The sequence below is a fragment of the Canis lupus genome, chromosome 9 (genome assembly GCF_003254725.2).
Source record: "Canis lupus dingo isolate Sandy chromosome 9, ASM325472v2, whole genome shotgun sequence".
NCBI classification, from domain to species: Eukaryota; Metazoa; Chordata; class Mammalia; order Carnivora; family Canidae; genus Canis; species Canis lupus.
This window is the reverse complement of record NC_064251.1, coordinates 55,464,183-55,481,097: the sequence shown is the minus strand read 5'-3', so window position 1 is coordinate 55,481,097 and position 16,915 is coordinate 55,464,183. Positions and strand designations below refer to the sequence as shown.

Here is a 16,915-nt window from a genome sequence, read left to right as displayed (position 1 = left end):
GTGCCTAGTACTCACACAAAGGTGGGAATAATGCCTGGAAAACTCATAATTCACAGGTTAGGGGGTGGAACAATCAGGAGGGTCTTGCCTCAGAGGTGGAGAATTAGCCCCAGACTGAACATTGCTAAAACCCACCTAACAAATCATAAGGCAAGACCCAAAAAGATCAATTAGTTCCTAAGTAATTTAACTGCTTCTGAGAATAAAGCTCAAGAAGATTTATCAGAATACAAAAGATCCAAAATTCACGATGTCTGGTATCCAATAGGAAATTACCAGACATCTTCTTCTCCAAGAAAATACCAAATAGTAGATGATACTGGTGCTGCAGGAGGGCCTGGAGGACCCAGGTGCCCCAGAATGGGGGGCCAGTGGCTTCCATGGAGGCTTCAGCAATGGCATCTGGGGCCAGAGTCAGGGCCATAGTCAGGGAGGCCACAGAGCTCTCAGGAGCAAGGCTGAGGACAAGGAGTAGATCCCTGACACCAAGCTGGGCCACCCTGGTCAAAGTCATGAAGATTAAGTCCCTGGAGGAGATCTATCTCTTCTCTCTGCTCATCAGGGAATCTGCGATCATTGAATTTTTCCTGGGAGCACCCTCAAGGATGAAGTTTTGAAAATTATGCCTGTGCAAAAGCAGATCTGTGCTGGCCAGTGGACCAGGTTCAAGGTATTTGTTGCCATCAGGAATTACAATGAACACATCAGTCTGGATGTTAAGAGCTCCAGGAAGGTAGCCACCGCCATCGGTGGGGCCATCACCCTGGCCAAGCCTTCTACCATCCTATGCGGCAAGGCTACTGGGGAAACAAGATTGGCAAGCCCCACATTATTTCATGCAAGGTGACCAGGCTCTGTGGCTCTGTGCTGATGCTCCTCATCCCCAACACCAGGGACACTGGCATTGTCTCAGCCCCTCTGCCCAAGAAGCTATTGATGATGGCTGATATTGACGATGGCTACACCTCAGCCACGGACTGCACTGCCACCCAGGGCGATCATGCCAAGGCCACATGTGATGCCATTCCTAAGATCTACAGCTGTCTCTCCCCAATACTGGAAAGTGACTGTGTTCGCCAAGTCTCCCTATAAGGGATTCACTGATCACCTTGTAAAGACCCATATCAAAGTCCCCATGCAGAGGACCCAGGCTCCAGCTGTGGTCACCACATGTTTTATACAAGAAAAATAAAGGGAATTAAAAGCCTGTGGCAAGAAGGAAGGAAGGAAGGAAGGAAGGAAGGAAGGAAGGAAGGAAGGAAGGAAGGAAGGAAGGAAGGAAGGAAAGGAGGGAGGGAGGGAGGGAGGGAGGGAGGGAGGGAGGGAGGGAGGGAGAGAGGGAGAAAGAAAGACATACAAAGATGCAGGGAAACTTGACCAATAAAGAAAAGAAATCAATCAACTAAAACTGACCCAGAACTGACACAGTTGTTAGAGTTAGCAGAGAAGGATTCTTTTTTTTTTTTAATGGAAAGTATTTGAAAATTTTTAAAAGATTTTATTTATTTATTCATGAGAGACACAGAGAGAGAGAGGCAGAGACACAGGCAGAGGGAGAAGCAGGCTCCATGCAGGGACCCCAACATGGGACTCAATCCTGGGACTCCAGGATCACATCCTAGGCCAAAGGCAGGTGCTAAACCACTGAGCCACCCGGGCTGCCCGCAGAGAAGGATTCTAAAACAGTTTTTCTAACTGCATTCTATATTTTCAAAATGTTTAATAGAAACATGAAGACATAAAAAAAAAAGATCCAAATTGAACCTTGAAGAGTTGAAACTTACAATGTCTGAGATGAAAAAATACACGGAATGGGATTCCTGGCGGATTAGACAAGACAGAAGAAAAGATTAGTGAACTTGAAGGCATAGCAGTACAAAACCAAAATGAAACAGGAAAAGAAAATGTTTTTTAATGGAAGGAGCACCAGTGAGCTGTAGGACATTTCCAAACAGCCTGATATATGGGTAACTGGAATCCCAAAGGAAGGGAGAAAGAGAACAGAAAACATATTAGAAGAAATAATGGCTGAAATTTCTCCAAACTTAATAAAACTAGTGTCCAAGAAGCTCAATTAACCCCGAGACACTTGATTGAGCAGATTGGCCGGTGATGGCAGGTAAGGAGGAAGAATCGGGCAAGGGTGATGTCCCAGCTTCCTGCCTGGGAGACCTTAGTGAGAGTACCGCTGCTGAGGGGGAGGCCTGGGGGAGGGGTATGTGGGGTAGGGTTCGGATGGGAGGCCCTGTGTGGGCTGTGGGGACACAGGAGGGAATGACATTCCTGGCAGCAGACACAATGGGTCTGACATTAGGAAGGCAAAGAAGTGGAGATAGATGTCCAGGAGGCCATGGATGAGGCAGGGCACTGCCAGGGAGGGCTGAGGGTCAGAGGCAAGACCCCAGGACACACCCTCAGGTAATCAAGAAGCAAAGCCAAGAGAATTGGCAGAGCAGATGGGACACAAAGAGAGGGCACAGGGAAGCCAAAGGGGTACAGGAGGATCCAGTGAAGCAGTCACGATGACACATTGGTCTAAGGTGGCAATGCCATCACTGAAAGGTGAAGTCTGCTGAGGTTGGCTTGGCTTCCTCCAGGTCCTGGGCTGACCCTAGGGCAGGACTGTCCCAGGATACTGCACAGAAAGTGACAGACATGAGGAGTCCCAGGGAGGGGTGGGATCTGCAGGACAGAGAGGTCTGAAAGAGGGTGGCAAGCCTAAGGTACTTCTAGGAGAGAGAGGGCTAACTGGGCAGGAGGTGGGGAAGACGGAGTTTCCAACTTCAGAGGTGCAGCCATGCAAGCAGTGACCAGATTGGGATGGACCACAGTGCAGGGGCAGGCAGTGGTCCCCAGGAAAGACGGGACAGAGGAAAGGAAAGGCCAGCATGCTGGCCAGGGGTCCTCATGGTGCCCTGGAGGGATACTCTGAGCAGGGAGAGGAGACTGCCTTGGTCCCTGAGAGATCTAAAGTCTTCTGAGGGGGATCCCTGGGTGGCTCAGTGGTTTGGCGCCTGCCTTTGGCCCAGCGTGCGATCCTGGAGTCCCGGGATCGAGTCCCATGTCCGGCTCCCGGCATGGAGCCTGCTTCTCCCTCCTCCTGTGTCTCTGTGCCTGCCTCTCTCTCTCTCTCTCTCTCTCTCTATGTCTATCATAAATAAATAAATAAATCTTTATTTTTTTTTTAATTTTTTTTTTTTTTTTTATTTATGATAGTCACAGAGAGAGAGAGAGAGGCAGAGACACAGGCAGAGGGAGAAGCAGGCTCCATGCACCCGGAGCCCGACGTGGGATTCGATCCCGGGTCTCCAGGATCGCGCCCTGGTCCAAAGGCAGGCGCTAAACCGCTGCGCCACCCAGGGATCCCAAATAAATCTTTAAAAAATAAATAAATAAAGTCTTCTGAGATTGAGGAGTTGTACCCAGAGTGAGTAGCGACCCCAGGGACAGGGGTGTAGGAACTGCAACGGGGTGAGGGAGCTGGGGCGGGCTGGGGGTGGTGTGCACAGGGAGCCCAGCTGTGGTGGGTGGAGGGGCATCACAGACTTAGGTTAGGAATCATGATGAGGGAAGGAGGGGGGAGATAGAGAGAGGGCACGCGCTGGTTTTCTGCACACAGGCTCCATTACTGCCGCCCAATGTGAGGAAGGTGATTTGTGCATCTTGCTTTTGCAGGCAGCTATGGCTGCCTAGGAGGAGAGCCCCGGCCCAGCCCCAGCCTGGGCCTTGAAGCCAGAGCTGCAGGATGGAGAAGAAGTTGAGACGAGCCAGACCCACAGCCTGGCCACAGGAGCTTCCTGCCCTGAGCAGAAGATGGAGTGCAGGTGTAAGAGGCCCAAGCAGGCAGCAGCTGGCCTCCGTAAGCTCAGAGGCTTCTGAGAACCTCACCTGGCAAGGGGCCTGGAGGGGGGGTAGCCCTCAGCCTGTTCATCAAGGCCACCTGCTGTCTCCTGCCCCCCACCAGCCCTGGAGGCCATCTCCCTGGACCCCAGATGGGTGCAGAGGGCAGCTGCAGTCCTGGCTGGCTTCTGCCTCCCTCTCCAGCATCCTCCACCAGGCAAGCAGCAGCCAAGCTCTGCCTTGCTCTCTCTGTCCTCTAGTGCTCTGCTGAAACATCAAAAAGCACCCACCTCCCCACGGCAGTGTCCTGTGCTGCCTAGTGAGTGTGGGATTACCTGAGTGTATGCTCAGGATGTGCGTGGAGGCAAACACAGACCCGGGCAAGAACATAAGCAGCCTCAGGAACGTGCAAGTACTGGGGAGCAGCTACCAGGGCCGACGTGCATGCGTGCAGAGGAATTATACACGTTTGCGTGCCAGCACGGAGGGAATGAAACCCCAAAGGCGGGTATGATCACCTGCATGCTTGTACATCGAGTATGCCCGTGTGCGTACACTGTGCACCCAGCATGCAGATGTATACCATGTGCAGGCGCACAACCATTTCATACACATTCATGTAACTCCATACATTCACAGAGATCTCCATTCCATGTGCTTATAAGCATCCACAGAGAGGTTCAGCCCCCCACACACAGATGTGCACTGAAAACCAAGTACAAACAGATACGCACAGGCACATGTAAGGTGCACATACAAACATGCTCAAAGATGCACACACACATAGGCGCATATGTGTATATGGGTCGCAATGCAGTTATTCATGCATATACAGAGCTACTCACACTTACACATATGTACACTTAGCAATGTAGACTTAGCAATCTATGCACACATGCAGTCATGCCCATGTACACATACACAGATGCACTTGCAGATATACACGGGTCTCCATATGTTCCTGCACACTTATGAAAGCCTTACTGAGGGCACTCCCGCACATTCCTACGGATAGACACAGATGTACATTTGCACGCCACCCTGAAAGCTTCATGAGGGCAGAATGGTCCCCTGGTTCACAGCTGCATCCGTGATGCCCGGCATGGGGCCTGGTGCACAAGCAGTTTGCTGGGTAGAACACTGGGGAACAGCCTTGGCCATGGCTCAGAGGCAGGAGGCCAACTGTCTGAGGAGTGGCCAGGAGTCCCATGAGACTACGTGAGGCTAGGATGAGCCTGGGTGGCCAAGATTTCCTGAGGCCTGCTGGGGAGAGGGTGTTCAGGGCCAGGTCACCCATTCATTCCACCTTCCCCTGCCCTCCTTCCCCACTCACACTCACCTGCTCATCCCTGTGTGTGGACTGATGGCAGGTGTAGTCAGATATTGGCAGGAGGGCAAAACAGGGCAGGAGGGAGCAAGGTCATAGAAAATATATGGCCTTGAGGCCTGGTAGGCCAGTCTTGTTTCAAATCTTGGCTCTATCTTGGGGGGATCTGGCCAGGTTACTGGTTTCGTCTGTGCCTCTTCTTTCCTTCCTTCTTCCTTCCTTCCATCCTTTTTCCTTCCTTCCTTCCTTCCTTCCTTCCTTCCTTCCTTCCTTCCTTCCTTCCTTCCTTCCTTCCAATATATTTTTTAAAGATTTTATTTATTTAATCATGAGAGACAGAGACACAGACAGAGGTAGAAGCAGGCTCCTCGCAGGAAGCCCGATGTAGGACTCGATCCCAGAACCGGGATCACGCCCTGAGCCAAAGGCAGACACTCAACCACTGAGCCACCCAGGCGTCCTGTTTCGTTTTGTTTTTTACGATTTTATTTATTGATTTGAGAAAAAGAGAAAGAGCAGGAGCAAGGGGAGGGGCAGAGGGAAAGGGAGAACCAGGCTCCCTGTTAAGCAGGGAGCCCCATATGGGGTTTCATCCTAGGACCCCTGGATCATGACCTGAGCCGAAGGCAGACTCTCAATGGATTGAGCGACCCAAGTGCCCCTGTGTCTCAGTTTTCTTACCTGGCTAGCAGGAAGGCGTTTTTTTTTTTTTTTTTTTTTTTTTTTTTTATTTATGATAGTCACACAGAAAGAGAGAGAGAGAGGCAGAGACATAGGCAGAGGGAGAAGCAGGCTCCATGCACCGGGAGCCCGACGTGGGATTCGATCCCGAGTCTCCAGGATCGCGCCCTGGGCCAAAGGCAGGCGCTAAACTGCTGCGCCATCCAGGGATCCCAGGAAGGCGGTTTTGATGCTTAGGTGTCATTGTCTTCTCTCGGTGCTCCCTCTAGCAGGAGCAAATCTGTGGTCCTGGGACCCTGAGAACCTGCAGGGTGGGCTCTTCAGACCTGGGGAAGGTGGCGCTAGGGCCCTCAGCAGTAGTCACAAAGCTGTGCTCCCTCTGGACCCACAGGCAGGTCATATGGTGAGGATTTGGTTCTCTTGGGAACTCACCGAAGCACACCCTAGGTGACCAGCTGAATGTTTACAAAGTGAACCCACTTGTATAACCAACATCCAAATCAAGAAATAAGCTATATTTCTCCACTCCCCAGAAGCCAGGGAGAGTGGGTATTTACATAAAGCAATCCCAGTCCCCACAGACCAGCATGTCCATCTGGAGCTTTGTCTTCCCTTGTAGACAGCAAAGGGATACTCAGCTCTGCAGACCCCTTTGCCCCAGGCTACCCCACCCTCATCTCACATTAGCCAGGGTCGGAGCAACCCACATGGATAAGAGGCAAGAAGATCTAGCCAGGCCCCACCCTCTGGCCCTGCCCCTCCTCTTCATCAGATCAGGGCTCCTGTGGCCAGCCAAGGGGCCTCCACCTCCCCTATCAGAGGGGAGATCTTGTTTCAGATCTTGAGCACATCTCTGGAGCCCCACTTTGGGAGCCAGGGAAGAGCCCCACTCCGTGAGGCGGAGTGGAGAAGCAGGAAGGAGAACAGAGCCTGAGTTCCTATACTGCCCAGCTCCTTCCACTGAGCCACTTGTTGATACCACCCAAGGTCCCACTTTAAGGAAATACTCGAACACAGGGCCGACCCACTCCAAACCCCATAGCTCCTTCAGCAGTGGAGATCATTACCGTTATTTTACAGATGAGGAAACTGAGACTCAGAGAGACCAAGAACAGAACCAGGACTCCCATGCAGGATTTTGGAATGTCAGGCATCCAGGTGAGGGACTGAGCTTGACCTTGGCATTCCCCTGCTCAGAGCCCTCCACTGGGGACAAACCTTCCTAGATCCCTAGCCCTCCATAGCCTGACCCTGCCAACCTCACCTCTCCTCCCCTGCCCACAAGCACACTGGTCTTTTCCTGATGGACCGCCAAGTGCCTTTTGGACTCCAGGTATCCATATGTGGCTGTGTCATGACTTACTGAATACCCAGCTTACCCTGAAAGAGCAGGGATTGGGGCTGTCTTGCTTTCAGCTGGGTGTGCTATGCCTGGCACAGTTCCGGGCACACAGTGGGTCCTCAATGGAGATGTGCTGGAGGGGTGGATGAGGCTGCAGCAGACAGGCAGGGAAGGGATGGCAGAGGCAAGGTGCATTAGCACAAAGCAGCCTTGGGGGCACAAGGTCTAACTCCTCTTTGCAGGAGGCCTGGGGAGGGACAAGGACTTGTCCAAGGCCACTCACTGGTGTGTGGAGGGTCAGGATGGAAACTCAGATCCTCCGCATCCTCCAGACAGTTCTGGGTGGGGAGGCCCTTCCCTCCTCATTTCCCTTCCCCTCTCTTTCCCTCCTCCCTAGAGGCTGCAGGGCCAAGCTGCCCTAAGACAAGGGGCTGGGGGCCCCTAACCTGACCTTCCTTCCTCCTTCCCAGGCTCTGGGATATGTCAGCAGCCTACTGAGAAGACCCCCCTGCAGTGTCCCCTCAGAGAGCTGGCTCTGTAGAGTCTAGGGCCACTAGCTCACTGTGTGGCCATAGATGAGGCCTCTCCCCTCTCTGAGCTTAGTTTTCTCATCTATAAAATGGGGATATGACGCCCGTCCTAGAGGCGTTGGGGAGACTCTGGTATAAGGACGAAATAAACCCCCAGCAGGCTCCTGAGAAGCGGCAAGCGCAGGCACTTCTCTTGAACCTGCCCGTAGCGTCCTCTCAACACGCAAGATGTGGGAACTACCCCGGTTTATAGATGAGGCTCGGAGAGGTCACGCACCTCCGCAGACCGCAGGGTCCCAAAGCCCGTCTCGTCGGGCCAGGACAGGCTCCCGCGCTTGGCGCCTGCCGCCCTCTCTCCGCGGGAGCCACCCTGCCCCGCCCCTGGCGTCCGTCCTTCCTCGCGGCGGGCTGGCGGCTCCCCGGGGGCGGGGGCGGGGGCGGGGGCGGGGGCGGGCAGTGGAAGGGGCGCCGGTCCGCGCCTGCCCGCGTGGGTCGATACTGCGGCGGGATGAATGGGAGAGGAGAGCAGGGCGGCGGGGGGAGGGGGGGAGGGGGCAGGGGAGGAGGGGGAGGGCGGCCCCCCGCCCAGCGGGCCCGGCCCGGGTGTGCAGCCGTCAGCGCCGAGCGCGGCCCCGCGGCCCCGCCGAGGGATCGATAACTAATTTCACCGCAGCAGCCGCCCCAGTTTTTTCCCGATAATTGTGCGCCGGCAGCTGCGAGCGAGGCCCCCAGCCCGGCGCGCGGCCCCCGCCCGCTCCCGATCAATTGACACCGCCACCGGGCGGCAGGAAAACTCATTTTTCTCTCCCTCCCCGGCTCCCGGTGGGCGCGGGCTAAGCTCCGCCTCGGGCCGGGGGCTGGGAGGGGCGGGACGAGGGGGAGTCGGGGAGGGTCCCGAGAGGGGGGCGCGGACCGGCTCCCCCACCGACTCGGGTTTGGGAAGGAGGCTTCCAGCGAATCCGAGGAAGCCCGGGGTGGGCGTGGGCGTGCCTCAGTTTCCCCAGTCTACGCGTAGGGGGGTGGCCAAAGGCGGGGGCGCAGGACTGACTCCGCCCCATCTCGGTATTCCCCGGCCACCCCTGGCGGCTCCGAGGAAGGGCTGAGCGCGCAGGCGCCGGGGTCCGCCGGGCGCGAGGGTTCGAGTCCTGGGTCCAGCGCTCACCGCGGTGACCTTGGATTCGTCCTTGCCCTTGAGCCCTTCCTCTGTGAGCCTGTTTGCGCATCTTCCCAGAGGGGCCCGGCAGAGTCCTGGGCACACAGCTGTTGATCAGAGGCAGTGAGGCAGCGCACAAGAAGGCGCCCCGTACGCCATGGCCCCCCTTAGCTCCCATTAGCGAGCGAGTGGGAAGGAAATCGTCATCGCTTGCTCACTGAGCACCTACTGTGCGCCGGGCTGTTCTAGGCGTTGCGCGGACAGAAATCGCTGCCCCTGCGGAACTGACGTTCTCAGAAGAGGATGAGGGGATGGCTGATAGATATAATAGATAAGTGAACAGTGAGAAGATGGGAAATGCCATGGAGAAAAATAGAGCAGGGCAAGTGGGACAGGGCTTCGTCGGGAGAGAGGCCCCCTCGCAAAGCTCTGAGCTGCCAGCTCTGCTCTCAACCTGCTGGCTGCTCAAGGTCGCGGGAAACCTGCAGACTTGGCATTCTCAGAAGAAGGTGGTCAGGAGGAGGGAGAGAAAGAGGAGGGAGAAGGCAAGATATGGAGCAGGGTGAGGGGAGGGGGGGCGGAGAGGGGGCACAGGGCAGGCCAGAGGGGCCAGAGAGAAAGGGGGTGCAGACAGAGGGAGGAGAGAAGACAGAGTTCTGATGGCCAAGGCGTCCTGGAGGGTCGGTGTCAGAAGGGACCTGTCCCAGCTGCGCCACTGAGGTGGGCTCCTGGGTCCTGTCTCCAGACCCTGGGGAAGGATAAGACTCTCCAGAACGGAGAGAAGAGGGAGTGGTGTGGGCGGCGGCCCGTGGGCTGGGTCAGGGGATGCTGGGGAGCCTTGCCGGGCCTCTGAGGCAAGCCAGAGCTTCACGGACTGTGTTGGTACAACTCCTACAACTTCAGGAGGAGTCGGAATGACTGGTTGGGGTTCAAGGAACCCCTACTGCTGACCAGATCCTTCCTGTGCGCATGGCCCAGGCCCCACGGTCCAGGCCCCACCGCCCGGCCCCGCCCCCGCCCCGCCCCCAGGCCTTGGCCCCGCCCACGACCCGGCCCCGCCCTGCCCCGACAAAGGCAGACTAGTTCCCAAAATCTGACCGAGAAGTCCTAAGGCTTTTTCCCCACAGCGGTCGGTGAGCCAGGCAGGGCTGGGGGCCCACGGCTACTGGAGGGAGGAGGAGTGGGGGGACACTCTAGGGCCGAGCAAACCTCAGGACTCTCCCCCTGCTTCCGTTTTCTCATCTTGAACAAGGTCAGGTGGTGCTGAGGCTCTGAGGTTCTGTCAATCTTTCTTCCCTCCAAATTCCTGGCACGCCAAGCCGGCAAGGGGTTGAGAGCAGTGACTCCGCAGAATTGAAAGGGAGATTGCTAGCAAGCAGATGAGGCTAGCTAAGGAGGGGAGGGCAGGGCTGGCTGGCTGGGGCTTGGAACAATGGGGGGGGGGGCGGAGGTCCCGCCCACCTGCTTGTCCAACTGTCCGTCCCTCCACCCACCCAGACTTTTGTTGTCATCCAGCACGTATTTAGTAAGTACCAACTCTATGTGAGGCACCATGGAGGGGAGTAGGCATAAGGTCCCTAACTGTCCCAGCCTCTCCCTTTCCCCATGACCTCCACATTTTCTCTTGGAGTGTGGATTGGATCTCTTGGAGCACTGGATTGGGAGTCAAGGCTGGACTTAGGCCCACCTGGTGACCTAGGCAGCCTCTTTGGCCTCTTTGTACCTTGGTGTTCTGGTACCCTGTTAGCTGGACCCACAGTCCAGAACCAAGCAGCGGACACAGGATTGCCCACTCTGTCCCAATGCTTCCCCTCCCTCATAGGATTTGTGCTTCTCCCTGCAGCTTTAGGTTTGTCAGTTCAGAGGTCCTGGTTACCTGGGCTAGGGGAGGAAGACAGAAATGGGGAAGCCAGGAAGCCCCAAACAGCATGGGTCTCACTGAGCTCAGAGCTGTGACTATCACCTTGACCACTTTGGGATCCGTGTGCCAGAGATCAGCAGGCAAAGGGGGGAGTGACTGTTCAGGCGCGGGTAATCTACCCCAGATGTAGCAAACTGTCTGCATAAAGTCTTGCAGGACCTGCAGATAGCCAGCAGGAAGGGGGCATTAAAGGCCTGGACCCCGTGGAAGACAGGGACAGAGCTGAGTGCTGCAAGGGGCAGACTGTATGAACATCTCTGAACATCTCTTGCACACAACTTGAAACCCTTAATCCAGGCCAGCTGTGGTGTCGGCCCCTGCCGACTTTGGCCAGCTTGAGGCAGCCACAGCCTGATGATGATGCTTCAGGCTGAAAACTGCATCTCGCTTTCTGCCCTGGGGCTTTTTGGATGTCCTGTGTGGGTACCCCTCCCTGCCCCAGGAACCCACTCAGGACCCACACAGGGCCAGATACAGTACCCTATAGGCCAACCCTTGATCCAGGGTGGAGATGGAACCACAGAGTAAAAGCCTCCCCCTTTCTTCTTCAGGCAGATGGTCCTGAGACATACTTCATAAAGAATCTCAGACAATCCCAGGGGACTGGCCACCCAGACCTCCATAATAATGAGCTCAATAATGTATGTTTATATCTGCTCTTTCCTGTTTCACTACCCACCTCCTCATCCCTCACTCTTGCTCCTGGGAATATGCTTGCAAACAAACTCCCAGGCCCTTCCTTTAGCCTGCTTTCAGGGAACCCAGACCAAAACAGGGATTATGGACTAAAGCATGTCCCCCCGGAATCCATATGGTGAAGTCTTAACCCCCAGACCTCAGAATGTGACTCTATTTGGACACAAAGTCTTTAAAGAGGTAATTAAGGTTCAGTGAGGTCATTAGGATGGGCCCCAATCCAATATGACTGGTATCCTTAAAGAAGAGGAAATAGGACATAGACACACACAGAGGAAGGACCATGTGAAGACGCTGGGCACAGGTGGCTGTCTACAGGCCAAGGAGAGAGGCTTCAAAAGAAACCAAACTGGCCCACACCTTGATCTTGTACTTCCAGCCTCCAGACCCCCCAAAAATAAATTTCTGTTGTTTGAGCCCTACCTCCACCCACAGTGTGTGCTACCGTGTTACAGCTGCCTGCCAGACATATGTTCTGTTATCACCCCAATTTTATAGCCAAAGAAACTAAGGCTTCAAAAGGCAAAGGACTCACCCAGGGTCACAGAGCTAGTAAGTAGAGAGCCCGAAGTCAAACTGGGATCTTTGGGTGACAGAGTGCCAGCCCTTGACACTAAGGAACCAAGTGAGACCATCTGGCTCAAAAATCCTCCTCAAAAAAAAAAAAAAAAAAAAAACTAAAAAAAAAACTAAAAAAAAAAAAAAAATCCTCCTCACTTCTGGCAGGTTTGAGAAGCCCCTCCTTCCTTCCTGGCCCTCCCCCTGCACCCCCCAGACATGCCCGCTTGGATTGCACTGCTCTTGCAGAGGCTCCTGGAGCTCCCTGCCTCTGGGCCTCTGGTTTCACTGCTGCTGCAGAGCTGAGCTATTCCAGCTCATCCCCTTCCTCCCCTCCTCTGAAGGCTCTTCCTTACCAGCTAGCTCACTCACAGCACACACACACACACACACACACTCAGTTCTCACCTCCCTTTGGCAGCCACTCTGAGGCTCTCTCTACCGCCTTCACTAATGCCTGCTGCAGACTAGCTGCAGAGCAGCTTTGGGGGTACCCCCCTGAAGACCACACTCTGCTCCTCCCCGTGCCCCTGTTGCCTGTGAGCCCCCTCCTGCCTGAGCAGCACGCCAGGAAAATGTGCACAGATGGTCTCATTGACTCTCACCCCCCTGTAGCAGGGACTGGTACCATCTTCATTTCATACACTAGGACTTGAGGCCCAGAGAAGGGCAGGGCTCTGCCTCAGGATACACAGCAGAGAGTGGTAGGGCTGGAATTTATCCTGGCCAAACTCAGAGAATGGAATTTATTCCAAAATGTCATGGCTTACATGGGACCTTCCCTGAGAGCAGGTTGTAATTGGGGGCAGAGGGCAGGGACCCAGCAGGGCAGCCAGAGGTCACCCCCCCTACCTCCCGCGCCTGCCACTTGCCCCTTTGGAGCATTCTCATTCCTCAAAGGACAAGTATGAACCTCCACCCAGTCCACAATCATTCCTGTGTGGCCACCTGCCCCTCAGGCAAAAGGGTGCCCTACACAGACCCTCAAAGACTCCTGCTGTAGGCGGAGGGATACTGGCCATGACCAACCTTCTGTGAGCACCTCCTCCATGCCATGGTCTTTGTTGTGTTGTAGCAATGGAAAGGGGAACCAAGCCAGGCCTGACCACCCCCCAACCCAGAGCTTGGTCTAGTGGAGAAAACACACCCAATTATCCCACTAGCAACTATAACTTTCTGACTCGGGGCATCAGGGTGGCTCAGTCCATTAAGTGGCTGACTTCAGCTCAGGTCATGATCACCTGGGAGTGAGTCCCACATTGCTGCGTGCTTGGTGGGGAGTCTGCTTCTTCCTCCCCCTCTGCTCATACTTGCTCTTGCTCCCTCTCAAATATATTATATATATATATATAATATATATATATATATTTTATATATATATATAAATTTCTGACTCAACAATGCTGGGAGGGATGAAGTCAGTCTGTGAGGGGAGTAGCAGATCTGGAGAATGAGTAACAGTTAATCAGATGAAGAGGGAAGGAATAGCATGTGCAAAGGGCCTGTACAGGGAGGGTCAGAGAAGAGGAGAAGGCCTGTGCCCTGGAGCTCTGGAGGCTTCTGGAAGGTGTTAAAAGGGCTCCCCAGGGCTGGGCCAGGCAAGGTCCAGTGAGCCATCTTAAAGGCTCTCATCTTTATTCAGCAGAGAATTGTGTTTTGAAGACCCTTGCCCCAGCTCTGTGTGATGGAGAAGAGGGTCAAAGCACAGAAGCAGGTAGAAAAGAGAGAGGTTGGCTTGTGTCCAGGTGAAAGAGGCCTTGGGAAAATGACAGCTGGCATGAATATTAAAAAAAAAAAAAAAAGAAAAGAAAAAGAAAAAGAAAAAGAAAAAAAGACCAGGACTCAGCAACAGAGGTAACACAAACAGCCAGTCTTGATTTCAAAGTGGGAGTGATCTTGGAGATTGCCAGTTTACGGACACACAGTTTTACACATGAGGAAATGGAGGCCCAGAGAGGAGCTGTCTTGCCTCCACGTGACTCTGCTGGTTCATTCATTTGACATTTACTGAGCACCTACTGGGTGCCAGGCACTGTGCTAGAGGCTGGGGACAGCACACAGGTGAGCAAGACAGATCTGTCCTGTTGTGCCAGTGCCACACCAGCCAAACCTGTGTGGTCCTGAGGGCTGGAGGGGGAGGGAGAGACAGGGAAATGATAATGATGATGACAAAATTTTACTTACCAAGCATTTTCCATTGCCAGACATTGTGTCAAGCCTTCTGTAAACATGATCTCATTAATTGCTACATTGCTACAAACAAGTGCTGTTGGGCCATTGTACAGATGACAGGATTAAGGGTCAGAGAGGTGGAGTGACCTACCTCACCAGTGAGGGCCAGGACAGGCCCTCACCCCACCTTGCCACAGATCCTGCCTTGTCAGGCCCTCTGGCCAGACCAGGTCCTCCTGGGGCCCCAGACCTGAGGCTGCTGGGGGCGGGGGAGGGTGTGGGGGATGGTGGTGCACAGAGGGGCATCCAGAAGTGCCTTCCCCTGGGGACACTGGAGGTTCTTGCCCCTTCCCCGTTCAGTGGAGGGGCCCAGGCTGGCTGGGGGTCAGAGGGAGGTCAGGAAGGAAGCAAGGAGAATGTGTCAGCACTGAAGCTGCAGCCTGCAGGTCCCCCTTCCCGCTCACTCAGCTCTCCTCCCCTCCAACAACAAGCAACCTCAGTAAGTCCACTCAGCCCAGGGGAGATGGGACCAGAGTAGGGAGCCGCACACTCTGGTCACCCCCTGCTCCAGCCCTCTCCAAGGCACAGTCTGGGCCAAATCACTGTCCCTCCTCCTCCATCAGTAACTGGTGCTGCCTACCCCTCCCAGGTTGGGCAAGCATGCATGTGCACACGTATGTGGTTGCAGCCTCCCTGCTCACTCATCCAGACATGCACACTCCTTCATTCACTCAATAAAGCTTTGAGTACCTGCTCTGGGCTGGACCCTGTGCTGGGTACTGGTGACAGGGGTGGACGCAGCATTCTGTGTTCCTGCTATCAGATGCCTGTGGGCTCAGAGGGAAGAAGGATGCTCATGAGCCATTATTGTACAAGGCCGTGCTGAGACCAGAAGAGGACACAGGTGGGAGGGACCAGGGAGGAAACGAGAGAGACAGTCACCCCAGCAGGGGTGACAGTCAGTGAAGGCTACTTGAAGGAGGTGATAACTTTCTAAGACCCTAAGACTGGATAGGAGCTAGTCAATAAGATGGAGAAAGGAAATGTGAACCAGACAGAAGGAAGAGCATGATAGAAGGCCTGGACTCCCTTGGGACCATGCCCACTTGAGGAATGGAGAAGAGGTGGTCAGGGTTGGTTCTTGGAGGAACAAACTGGGAAGTTGAGGGTAAGGCTTAGGGGCTGCATGGGACGCATGGGTGGCTCAGTGGTTGAGCATCTGCCTTCCGCTCAGGTTGTGATCCTGGGGTCCTGGGATCGAGTCCCACATCAGGCTCCCTGCAGGGAGTCTGCTTCTCCCTCTGCCTGTGTCTCTGCTTCTTTCTCTGTGTCTCTCATGAATAAATAAATAAAATCTTTTTTAAAAAAGGCTTAGGGGCTGCAGGAGTTCCAAAGCCAGGAGCTAGACTGGGCTGGGTCCTGTAGGCCATGTGAAGATTTGAACTTCTCCCTTGGGAAGTGAGGCCAGGGAGCAGGGAAGTGATAGGTCAAAGGTGAATTTCAGAATGCTCATCCAGGCTATGTATACACCTGCTCACTCCTGTACCAGCCTTCACGTGTGTACCTGTTCACAAGTACCCGCACAGCCAGACACACACAGGGATCCACCTGTGTGCCCGACCCTGCGCAGAGCTCTTCACAAACACAGCCCCCTGTCAGGCCCTACAGCTAGGTTGTGTCTAGTGTCTGCATTTTACGGAGGACGACACCAAGGCTCGAGGGTCGGAGAGGTGGAGAGTTTGCCCAGAGAGACACATGATGGCTCAGCAAAGCAGAGACTCCACGCCTGGACAACTGGCTTCCAGCCTGTGCTTGTGACCACCGGGCAGAGAGCAACCCAGAGAGAAGCAGCAGTTCTGCTTTGGAAGGACAGGCTGGAGTTCCTCCTGCTTGCCTTGTAGGCTTTGCCCCAAGGTCCAGCCCGTCAAACAGCTGGGGTGTGTTTCCTGGGGAAACTAGAGATGGAAAGTCCCAGATAGGCACCCTGGGATGACTAGGCTGTTCATGAAGCTCCCATTCCTGCCCCTTGGCCCTGTAATCGTTTATACAGCAGGGTTACTCATATTATTTCTTTTCATTCTGGAACTCTGAGCTGGCTAAGACCCGGCTAAGCTGGAGAAGATGTGGTACAGCCACTCTGTATCAGTTTCCCATTGCTGCTATAACAAATGACCACAAATGTAGTGGCTTTTTCTTTTTTTTAAAAAAAGATTTTATTTATTTGTTCATGAGAGACACACAGAGAGAGGCAGAGACATAGGTAGAGAGAAAAGCAGGTTCTCTGCGGGGAGCCCGATGTGGGACTCAATCCCAGGACCCCAGGATCATGACCTGAGCCGAAGGCAGATGGTCAACTGCCGAGCCACCCAGGTGCCCCTGTAGTGATTTAAACAACACAAATTTGTTCTCTTTCAGCCTGGAGGTCATATGTCCCAAAGTCAAGGTGTTGAAGGGCTGTGTTCCTTTTGTGGACTCTAGAAGAGAATCTGTTTCCTTGTCTTTTCTAGCTTCTTTTTTTTTTTTTTTCTTTTCTAGCTTCTTGAGGCCACCCACCGTCCTCAGCTTGTGGCTCCTTCCTCCTTCTCCAAAGCCAGCAAGAAAGCATCTTCCAACTTCTCTCTCTCTGACTCCAACCTTCCTGTATCTCTTTTTTTTTTTTTAAATATTTTTTATTTATTTATTTATGATAGTCACA

At 54.1% G+C, this 16,915-nt stretch overlaps 1 pseudogene; it reads left to right on the top strand.

The window, feature by feature from the left end:
- The first annotated feature begins 408 nt into the window (after positions 1–408).
- Positions 409–1,192, top strand: LOC112677126 (40S ribosomal protein S2-like; annotated as a pseudogene).
- Positions 1,193–16,915: the final 15,723 nt, after the last annotated feature.